The sequence below is a fragment of the Schistocerca cancellata genome, chromosome 7 (assembly GCF_023864275.1).
Source record: "Schistocerca cancellata isolate TAMUIC-IGC-003103 chromosome 7, iqSchCanc2.1, whole genome shotgun sequence".
NCBI lineage: Eukaryota > Metazoa > Arthropoda > Insecta > Orthoptera > Acrididae > Schistocerca > Schistocerca cancellata.
This window is the reverse complement of record NC_064632.1, coordinates 174,189,109-174,201,685: the sequence shown is the minus strand read 5'-3', so window position 1 is coordinate 174,201,685 and position 12,577 is coordinate 174,189,109. Positions and strand designations below refer to the sequence as shown.

The following is a 12,577-nucleotide window of genomic DNA, read 5'->3' as shown; positions in this document are numbered from 1 at the left end:
TATATGAATTTAATACAGTGAAAGAGAAATAATAATAATAATAATAATAATAATAATAATAATAATAATAATAATAGTGGGGGCCCGGGAAAAGAATACGCCTCCGGTATGTTCTGCCAGTCGTAAAAGGCGACTAAAAGTACAAACCACTAATAGGGCTAACCCCCCTTTTAGTGTGATTAGTTGGTTCAGAACAGAACTAAAGAAGCCTCGGACAAGCGCCGTCATGGTCGGGGACGACGCTTGAACCCTATGCCCGCCAACAATGTTAACGACACTGCTAGCCAACTGGAAAATGATTTAAATCCAAATAGAGGTGTTTTGCAGGATATGCTTCCTGCAACCACCCTAGAAGGAAAACAAAGACAGAGGATGAGATGGTCAGGTGAAGTTAATCGACACCTCATGTTCTGTTATTACCAAGCAACAAACCTAGGAACCAACACAACTGGATACAGATCACAAGTATACACAACACTTATTACCAGATACCCAGAATTAAAATTTTTAACAGACCAACAACTAGCTGATCAGATCCGTGTAATAATAAAAAATAACAGGATACCCCAGTCAGAATTAGAAAACATCAAACAACAAGTACAACAAATACTGGAACAAAATAATGTGCAATCAGAAGAAGAAGAAAATACAGTAATGGACTCAAACATTCCAGAGCAAACAAACAAAGAACAACACGCATCAATTAAACAGTCAGAGGAAAACGAAATCTTAAGACAGCCACCAGAACAAGCACAAATAGAAAACGAAGTGACACGCATATTAGATATAGAAGAAAAATTTCAGCTGACATATATAGAATACAAAGACACAAATACAGACATTAGACCATTCTTGCATAGACCGCCAAATAACCCACAAGTCGAAACAACAACAAAAACTATCAACACAATCATACACAACAAAATAAATGAAAACACAACTATGGAAGAGTTACAACTACTGGTTTATATAGGAGCACTCACTACACTAAATATACACACTAGGCAGAGATCAGAACCAACCAACACGCAGAAGAAACCCACAAAACCAGCATGGCAACACAGGCTACAGATCAGAATAGAAAAACTGAGAAAAGACATCGGACAGCTAACACAATTTATAAGAAATGAAATGTCAGAAAAAAATGAAAAAGGTTAGGTAAAATCTCACAACAAGAAGCGATAGAGCAATTAGATGAAAAGAAGCAGAAATTACCAGCATTGGCCAAACGACTTAGAAGATACACAAAAAAGTGAAAATAGAAGGAAACAAAACCAAACATTCAACACAAACCAAAAGAAATTTTACCAGACAATAGATAACACACACACATTAAAATAGACAATCCACCAAACATAACAGACATGGAACACTTCTGGAGCAACATATGGTCAAACCCTGTACAACGTAACAGGCATGCACGGTGGATACAAGTAGAAACAGACACATACAAGATGATACCACAAATGCCTGAAGTGATAATTTTGCAACATGAAGTCACCCAAGCAATTAATTCTACTCACAATTGGAAAGCCTCTGGAAAAGATAAAATACCAAATTTCTGGCTAAAGAAGTTCACCTCAACACATTCACATCTAACTAAATTATTTAACTGTTACATTGCAGACCCATACACATTCCCTGATACACTTACACATGGAATAACTTATCTGAAACCTAAAGATCAAGCAGACACAGCAAACCCAGCTAAATATCGCCCCATTACATGCCTACCAACAATATACAAAATATTAACTTCGGTCATTACACAGAAATTAATGACACATACAACACAGAAGAAAATTATAAATGAAGAACAAAAAGGCTGTTGCGAAGGAGCACGAGGATGTAAAGAGCAACTGATAATAGATGCAGAGGTGACATATCAAGCTAAAACTAAACAAAGGTCGCTACACTACGCATACATTGGTTACCAAAAAGCTTTTGATAGTGTACCCTACTCATGGTTACTACAAATATTGGAAATATACAAAGTAGATCCTAAATTGATACAGTTCCTAAACATAGTAATGAAAAATTGGAAAACCACACTTAATATCCAAACAAATTCAAATAATATCACATCACAGCCAATACAGATTAAGCGTGGAATATACCAAGGAGACTCATTAAGTCCTTTCTGGTTCTGCCTTGATCTGAACCCACTATCCAACATACTAAATAATTCAAATTATGGATACAGTATTACTGGAACATACCCACACAAAATCACACATTTGCTATACATGGATGATCTAAAACTAATGGCAGCAACAAATCAACAACTCAACCAATTACTAAAGATAACAGAAGTATTCAGCAATGATATAAATATGGCTTTTGGAACAGACAAATGTAAGAAAAGTAGCACAGTCAAGGGAAAACACACTAAACAAAATGATTACATATTGGATAACCACAGCGACTGCATAGAAGCGATGGAAAAAACAGATGCCTATAAATATCTAGGATACAGACAAAAAATAGGAATAGATCATACAAACATTAAAGAAGAACTAAAAGAAAAATATAGACAAAGACTAACAAAAATACTGAAAACAGAATTGACAGCAAGAAACAAGACAAAAGCTATAAATACTTATGCTATACCAGTATTGACCTACTCATTTGGAGTAGTGAAATGGAGTGACACAGACCTAGAAGCACTCAATACACTTACACGATCACAATGCCACAAATATAGAATACATCACATACATTCAGCAACAGAAAGATTCACATTAAGCAGAAAGGAAGGAGGAAGGGGATTTATCGATATAAAAAACCTACATTATGGACAGGTAGACAATTTAAGAAACTTCTTTATACAACGAGCAGAAACTAGCAAAATACACAAAGCAATCACTCATATAAATACATCGGCTACACCATTGGTATTTCATAACCACTTCTACAACCCTCTAGATCACATAATATCAACAGATATGAAGAAAATAAAGTGTAGAAAGAAAACACTACATGGCAAGTACCCGTATCATCTAACACAGCCACACATCGATCAAGACGCATCCAACACATGGCTAAGAAAAGGCAACATATACAGTGAGACGGAAGGATTCATGATTGCAATACAGGATCAAACAATGAATACCAGATATTACAGCAAGCATATTATTAAAGACCCCAATACCACAACAGATAAATGCCGACTTTGTAAACAACAAATAGAAACAGTAGATCACATCACAAGCGGATGTACAATACTAGCAAATACAGAATACCCCAGAAGACATGACAATGTAGCAAAAATAATACATCAAAAACTTGCCATACAACATAAACTAATAAAGGGTCATTCCATGTCAAGTCACCCAGGCCTTGACACCAACCATGTCAGATTTTGATGAAACTTGGTACAATTACTTCTTTTATCATCCTGAAAGCACTTGTAAAAATTTTTTACTCTATCTCTTATAGTTTTTTTATAAATTTTTAAAGTTTTTAGATTTGGCTTTGTTTCAGCAGTCGGAAATTGTAACTTAAACGTGTCCTCGCAACTAAAAAAATTTATATATTAAAGAATACTCAAGATATCAGTATGAAATTTTGGAATAAGTTTGTATATTATATCTAAATGTTAAAAAAAATTACCATAAAGATATATTAAATTCTTCCAAATGAAAAAAAAAATTATAAGTTTTTTATTTTATTTTTTTAGCTAACGGATGTTTAGTTTTACAAAAACTGCATTATCTAGAGTCTCAGACCTGATAGAAAGCTCAAATTTGTTTTAAAATACTCTGAATTGTATAGGCTATTAGATAAAAGAAAAATTATGTTGGCTTTTTAACCTGTTTAATAGTTATCTAATTTTTAAAATAATATTAATTATATTTTAAAAATAAAAAATGACAAGTGACTTAGACACCGAAAATAAGTTTTTGTCTTCTTGGAGTAACAATGTACACTTGGATTTTGTATTGTTACTCCTGTGTTTTGAAGTAAAAAATTATTACAGTGTTAAATAGTGCTTGGATAGTATTTTATTAAGTTTATTCGAACTCTCAGTAAGTACGGTTGCTTAGTTTACAGAGATTCTTTTCCAATATCCTATAAAAGTAACCAGAACAGTAATCAGACCAAAAGTGAAATCAGTATGTCAGATATTCAAACCTGTAGTGTAGGGTTATTTAAAAAATCTGACTGTTTCCAGACAACCTACACACCTTCAAAAAAGTTACAACCGGTATCAGAATTGAGTGAGGAAGAAAAAGATTTGATCCACTTACGATCTGGAATTAATCTGTGTGAATTTAAGAATATATGCTCACACCACAGCTACTACTTTTTAAATGTTTTTGAAAAGTATCAAACAACATGTGTAGCCCCACTAACAAAAAAAACACAAAAAGCCCATTAAAAAATCATTGAGAAGTGTAGGCTTGGATCTTTCTAAACAATTACTGACAAAAAATATTAGCATAAAACCTGGACAAAAGCTTTGCTCAACATGCCGTAACTTTTGTGAGGAAAAATTAAGAGTTGAAGTCAATGAAAGTGAAACAGATGATGAAGTCATGGTTGAATTGGAATCATTGGAATCCAGAAATGAATCCCTCGTACAAACAAACATTGCTCTTGATTATTTAGGTTTAACACCGATAAAGCTTCATGGCTTGTCAGAACAAAGTAAAGGGTCTTATTTTAAAAGGAAGGTTAGCAGTATTGAAAAGACTGCAAAAAAAGGCGGTTTCAAAAGCATTAAAATATGATGCACCAAGTTCTGATGATGACGAAGAAGATAAAAGTGTGGTTGAGAAAGCAAAGGATTTTGATGTAATGATTTCTCTTATGAAAGAAGATTTCATCTGTTGGGAGGTCTAGAAAAATCCATATTCTGACCTTGGCTCCAGATTCTTGGACTCAAAATAAAGTGATGAAAGAATTTAATGTAAGTGAGTACATGGTGCGACAAGCTAGAAAGCTAAAATCGGAGAAGGGTATTTTGGAAACTCCTGGTCCAAAAAAAGGCAAAACTCTTTCTGAAAATACAGTAAGACTTGTAACAGATTTTTATGAAAAGGATGAAAGTTCCAGAGTGCTACCTGGAACAAAAGACAAAGGAAGTGTTCAAAAAAATGTGTACATGCAAAAAAGACTCATTTTGTGTAACTTGAGAGAACTCTATTATTCTTTCAAATGGGAGAATCCCGAGGTAGAAGTAGGATTTTCAAAATTTTGTTTCTTGAGACCTAAATGGTGTATCCTTGCTGGTGCTGCAGGCACACACACTGTATGTGTATGCAGTATCCACCAGAATGTTAAACTATTACTGGATGCTGTGAAAATTGAAGAATCTTATAAAGACCTAATTAAGATGCTTGTGTGCAACACAGATAACCAAAACTGCATGCTACATCATTGCAACAGCTGTCCTGCAAATACTGCGCTAACAGAGTTCTTAACTGAAAAACTAAGTGAAGATTATGATTTAGAAGAAGAAATTGTAATCAGTCAGTGGGTTAACACAGACAGGGCAGAAATGATCAAACAGTCTATCAGTGTTGAAGACTACATTTCTTTATTGGTTAGGTCATTGGAAAAGCTCGCCCCACACTCGTTTATAGCAAAATCCCAATCAGCAGCCTTTAAAAGATTGAAAGAAGACCCACCACCAAAAACAGCAATTATTGTGATGGATTTCAGTGAAAATTATTCCTTTGTTATACAAAATGAGATCCAAAGTTACCACTGGAATAGAGGTGGTTGTACTCTACACCCAGTTGGAGTTTATCTGAGAAATGAGGAAAACAATGTTTTTGTTTCCAACCACTGTTTTATTAGTGATGACCAAGAACATGACACTGGTTTTGTTAACTTTGTACAAAAAGAAATTACAAAGTGGCTGTCATTACATCATACTGACATTGACTCAGTTCACTACTTTACAGATGGTTGTGCTGGGCAGTACAAAAACAGAAACAGTTTTAAAAATTTGACTGAACACTTGAGAGACTTTAATTTGAAGGCCCAACACACTTTTTTTGCAACAAGTCATGGGAAGTCAATTTGTGATGGCCTAGGAGGAACTATTAAAAGAATTTTAAGGAAAGCCAGCCTACTGCTATCAGACAAAGAACAAATAATGACAGCAATCGATGTGTACAAGTTTTGTGAAAAAAATATTGAAAAAATTAATTTTCACTTTATTGACAAAAAAGAAGCTGATTTGCTACGGTTAAAACTAGAAAAACGTTTTTCAGCAACCCGAACCATTCCTGGAACTAGAAGTTTTCATAACTTCAAACCACTTCCAACAAACAACCTTGAAATTAGAAGGACTACAGATAGTGTAAAACCCTCCTTAGTCTTTTCTTTCCATTCTTCTTCTGATTGGGTTCGTGTTGAACCATCCATAAATTGCTATGTGGCTGCAAATTATGATGGTAACTGGTACTTTGGACTGGTAAAAACAATATTCAATGATGAAGAAGATGCAGAAATTCTATTTCTACATCCTTCAGGACCCGCTGCATCATTTTATTGGCCTGAAAGAGAAGACTCCTGCATAGTGCCTTTGGAGCACATAGTCTGTGTAGTAGACGCACCTCAATCAAGCGGCACTGGGAGAATGTATTACTTCAAAAAAGACTGTATCAAAAGAACTGAAAGCTCTTGGATGAAGTGGAAAAACAGTTTGAATCAGCATTAATGTTTATTAAAAAGACAAAATTACTCAAAAAATTCAATGTTTCAAGCAATCAGTTGGGTTATACATAAGTGTCTTAAGTAAACTATCTTTGTACATAATTCTAATGTAATCTACTATAATTAATAAACATGTTAAAAAGCCATCATTATTTTTGTTTTATCAAGTAGCCTATATGTTTAAGAGTAAATTAAAACAAATTTGAGCATTCTATCAGGTCTGAGACTCGAGAGATTGCAATTCTTATAAAACAAAACATCCGTTAAAAAAAAGAAAAAAATACATATATATATATTTTTTTTTCATAGAAAATATTAATATATTTTAATAGCATCATTTTTACCTTCAAATATGTATAATAAATAAACTTGCTGCAAAAATTCATGATGTTATCGAAAAGAGTTTTTAAGATAAGCAAATTTAAAGTTTTGAATACAAATTAAACTGACCATTTCCGAAGGTTCAGAAAACGCAAAACATAAAAACTTTAAAAATTTATAAAAAAACTGTAAGAGATACAGCAAAAAAAAAAAAAAAAAAATGCAGGTGTTGTCAGGATGGTATTAGAACCATTTGAGCCAAATTTCATGAAAATCTAAGGAGGTGGGTGTAAAATTTATTTTTTATTGGGTGATTTGATATGGAATGACCCTAAAACAACACGGCCCACATACAAGTATGCACCACAAAATGTACTGGAGAATGATGAATACAAATTATACTGGAACAGAACCATTATAACAGATAAAACAACACCACGTAACAAACCTGGCATCATACTCACCAACAAATAGAAGAAATTTACACAACTAATTGAAATATCCATACCCAATACAAGAAATATACAGAAGAAAACAGGAGAAAAAATTGAAAAATACATCCAACTGGCTGAGGAAGTCAAGGACATGTGACATTATACCAATTATACTATCAACTACAGGAGTCACACCACACAGTATCCACCAGTACATCAACACAATACAGCTACATCCAAACTTATACATACAACTACAGAAATCTGTAATTATTGATACATGTTCAATTACCCAAAAGTTCCTAAATGCAATGTAACATATACCGTACAGTTAAAAGGAAGTCATGCTTAATCAAGGTCCGCGTCACTTTCCATTTTTAACCATACATAACGTCTGCGGAGGGAAAGATAACAATAGTAATAATTTTAATTAGGGGCAACACTGAGAAGTTTGCACAAAATATACTCCAAATGGTGAAGAGCTCCAAATGAGGAACCCTGGTCAGTCAATATAGGCTTATTAACCAAGTTATATTATCCTTATCAACACAATGAGAAAGTTGAGAGGTTTAAAAAGATTTTTTTAGACATATCATAAAATCGGGGCACATGAGGAATTTCATATTTATGTGCCTCGTCTGCTTTAATGCCCTCGACAATGATGCATATACCTCTTTGTAATACTATCGGATTTCAGTTTGAAGATACAATTGGAGCAAATCCTAGAGCAGTCAAGTGTCTGTCTATGTTTAAATTCATTAGTGTAAATCTAAACACAGTACTCTCATCAGATGGTATAACAGTCCTGTTGTTGTTGTGGTCTTCAGTCCTGAGACTGGTTTGATGCAGCTCTCCATGCTACTCTATCCTGTGCAAGCTTCTTCATCTCCCAGTACCTACTGCAACCTACATCCTTCTGAATCTGCTTAGTGTATTCATCTCTTGGTCTCCTCCTATGATTTTTACCCTCCACACTGCCCTCCAATACTAAATTGGTGATCCCTTGATGCCTCAGAACAAGTCCTACCAACCGATCCCTTCTTCTGTTCAAGTTGTGCCACAAACTTCTCTTCTCCCCAATCCTATTCAATACTTCCTCATTAGTTATGTGATCTGCCCATCCAATCTTCAGCATTCTTCTGTAGCACCACATTTCAAAAGCTTCTATTCTCTTCTTTTCCAAACTATTTACCGTCCATGTTTCACTTCCATACATGGCTACACTCCATACAAATACTTTCAGAAATGACTTCCTGACACTTAAATCTATACCCGATGTTAACAAATTTCTCTTCTTCAGAAACGCTTTCCTTGCCATTGCCAGTCTACATTTTATATCCTCTCTACTTCGACCATCATCAGTTATTTTGCTCCCCAAATAGCAAAACTCCTTTACTACTTTAAGTGTCTCATTTCCTAATCTAATTCCCTCAGCATCACCCGACTTAATTCGACTACATTCCATTATCCTCGTTTTGCTTTTGTTGATGTTCATCTTATATCCTCCTTTCAAGACACTGTCCATTTCGTTCAACTGCACTTCCAGGTCCTTTGCTGTCTCTGATAGAATTACAATGTCATCAGCAAAACCTCAAGGTTTTTATTTCTTCTCCATGGATTTTAATACCTACTCCGAATTTTTCTTTTGTTTCCTTTACTGCTTGCTCGATATACAGATTGAATAACATCGGGGAGAGGCTACAACCCTGTCTTACTCCCTTCCCAACCACTGCTTCCCTTTCATGTCCCTCGACTCTTATAACTGCCATCTGGTTTCTGTACAAATTGTAAATAGCCTTTCGCTCCCTGTATTTTACCCCTGCCACCTTTAGAATTTGAAAGAGAGTATTCCAGTCAACATTGTCAAAAGCTTTCTCTAAGTCTACAAATGCTAGAAATGTAGGTTTGCCTTTCCTTAATCTTTCTTCTAAGATAAGTCGTAAGGTCAGTATTGCCTCACGTGTTCCAGTATTTCTACGGAATCCAAACTGATCTTCCCCGAGGTCGGCTTCTACTAGTTTTTCCATTCGTCTGTAAAGAATTCGTGTTAGTACTTTGCAGCTGTGGCTTATTAAACTGATAGTTCGGTAATTTTCAAATCTGTTAACACCTGCTTTCTTTGGGATTGGAATTATTATATTCTTCTTGAAGTCTGAGGGTATTTCGCCTGTTTCATACATCTTGCTCACCAGATGGTAGAGTTTTGTCAGGACTGGCTCTCCCAAGGCCGTCAGTAGTTCTAATGGAATGTTGTCTACTCCCGGGGCCTTGTTTCGACTCAGGTCTTTCAGTGCTCTGTCAAAGTCTTCACGCAGTATCGTATCTCCCATTTCATCTTCATCTGCATCCTCTTCCATTTCCATAATATTGTCCTCAAGTACATCGCCCTTGTATAGACCCTCTATATACTCCTTCCACCTTTCTGCTTTCCCTTCTTTGCTTAGAAATGGGTTTCCATCTGAGCTCTTGATATTCATACAAGTGGTTCTCTTTCTCCAAAGGTCTCTTTAATTTTCCTGTAGGCAGTATCTATCTTACCCCTAGTGAGATAAGCCTCTACATCCTTACATTTGTCCTCTAGCCATCCCTGCTTAGCCATTTTGCACTTCCTGTCGATCTCATTTTTGAGACATTTGTATTCCTTTTTGCCTGCTTCATTTACTGCATTTTTATATTTTCTCCTTTCATCAATCAAATTCAATATTTCTTCTGTAACCCAAGGATTTCTACTAGCCCTCGTCTTTTTACCTACTTGATCCTCTGCTGCCTTCACTACTTCATCCCTCAAAACTACCCATTCTTCTTCTACTGTATTTCTTTCTCCCATTCCTGTCAATTGTTCCCTTATGCTCTCCCTGAAACTCTCTACAACCTCTGGTTCTTTCAGTTTATCCAGGTCCCATATCCTTAAATTCCCACCTTTTTGCAGTTTCTTCAGTTTTAATCTGCAGGTCATAACCAATAGATTGTGGTCAGAGTCCACATCTGCCCCTGGAAATGTGTTACAATTTAAAACCTGGTTCCTAAATCTCTGTCTTACCATTATATAATCTATCTGATACCTTTTAGTATCTCCAGGGTTCTTCCATGTATACAACCTTCTATCATGATTCTTAAACCAAGTGTTAGCTATGATTAAGTTGTGCTCTGTGCAAAATTCTATCAGACGGCTTCCTCTTTCATTTCTTAGCCCCAATCCATATTCACGTATTACGTTTCCTTCTCTCCCTTTTCCTACACTCGAATTCCAGTCACCCATGACTATTAAATTTTCGTCTCCCTTCACTATCTGAATAATTTCTTTTATTTCATCATACATTTCTTCTATTTCTTCACATCTGCAGAGCTAGCTGGCATATAAACTTGTACTACTGTAGTAGGTGTGGGCTTCGTATCTATCTTGGCCACAATAATGCATTCACAATGCTGTTTGTAGTAGCTTACCCGCATTCCTATTTTCCTATTCATTATTAAACCTACTCCTGCATTACCCCTATTTGACTGTGTGTTTATAGCTGTGTTTATAACCCTGTAGTCACCTGACCAGAAGTCTTGTTCCTCCTGCCACCGAACTTCACTAATTCCCGCTATATTTAACTTTAACCTGTCCATTTCCCTTTTTAAATTTTCTAACTTACCTGCCCGATTAAGGGATCCGACATTTCACGCTCGATCCGTAGAACGCCAGTTTTCTTTCTCCTGATAACGACATCCTCTTTGAGTAGTCCCCGCCCGGAGATCCGAATGGGGCACTATTTTACCTCTGGAATATTTTACACAAGAGGACGCCATCATCATTTAATCATACAGTAAAGCTGCATGCCCTCGGGAAAAATTACAGCCGTCCACATCAAACACACCAACAAGCAACAGTACCTCCATTATGACAGCTGCCACCCATTCCACATCGAACGGTCCCTTCCCTACAGCCTAGATCTTCGTGGCAAACGAATCTGCTCCAGTCCGGAATCCTTGAACCATTACACCAACAACCTGAAAACAGCTTTCGCATCCCGTAACTACCCTCCCGACCTGGTACAGAAGCAAATAACCAGAGCCACTTCCTCATCTCCTCAAACCCGGGACCTCCCACAGAAGAACCCCAAAAGTGCCCCACTTGTGACAGGATACTTTCCGGGACTGGATCAGATTCTGAATGTGGCTCTCCAGCAGGGATACGACTTCCTCAAATCCTGCCCTGAAATGAGATCCATCCTTCATGAAATCCTCCCCACTCCACCTAGAGTGTCTTTCCGCCGTCCACCTAACCTTCGTAACCTCTTAGTTCATCCCTATGAAATCCCCAAACCACCTTCCCTACCCTCTGGCTCCTATCCTTGCAACCGCCCCCGGTGTAAAAACTATCCCATGCACCCTCCCACCACCACCTACTCCAGTCCTGTAACCCGGAAGGTGTACACGATCAAAGGCAGAGCCACGTGTGAAAGCACCCACGTGATTTACCATATGTCTGCTTGTGTCTGTATATGTGTGGATGGATATGTGTGTGTGTGCGCGCGAGTGTATACCCGTCCTTTTTCCCCCTAAGGTAAGTCTTTCCGCTCCCGGGACTGGAATGACTCCTTACCCTCTCCCTTAAAACCCACATCCTTTCGTCTTTCCCTCTCCTTCCCTCTTTCCTGATGAGGCAACAGTTTGTTGTGAGAAAGCTTGAATTTTGTGTGTATGTTTGTGTTCGATTGTGTGTCTGTCGACCTGCCAGCACTTTCATTTGGTAAGTCACATCATCTTTGTGTATATATATATATATATATATATATATATATATATATATATATATATATATATATATGAATATAATAGAGGGAAACGTTCCACGTGGGAAAAATATATTTAAAAAGAAAGATGATGAGACTTACCAAACAAAAGCGCTGGCAGGTCGATAGACACACAGACAAACACAAACATACACACAAAATCTAGCTTTCGCAACCAATGGTTGCCTCGTCAGGAAAGTGGGAAGGAGAGGGAAAGACAAAAGGATGTGGGTTTTAAGGGAGAGGGTAAGGAGTCATTCCAATCCCGGGAGCGGAAAGACTCACCTTAGGGGGAAAAAAGGAGGGAAAAAAGGACAGGTATACACTCGCACACACACACATATCCATCCTCATATACACAGACACAAGCAGACA

General features: G+C 36.6%; 1 protein-coding gene across 3 annotated transcripts in view; it reads right to left on the bottom strand.

The window, feature by feature from the left end:
- The window catches only part of LOC126092014 (DDB1- and CUL4-associated factor 8-like), a 138,333-nt gene that overhangs the window by 93,251 nt on the left and 32,505 nt on the right, over positions 1-12,577 (bottom strand). The window lies entirely within an intron of this gene.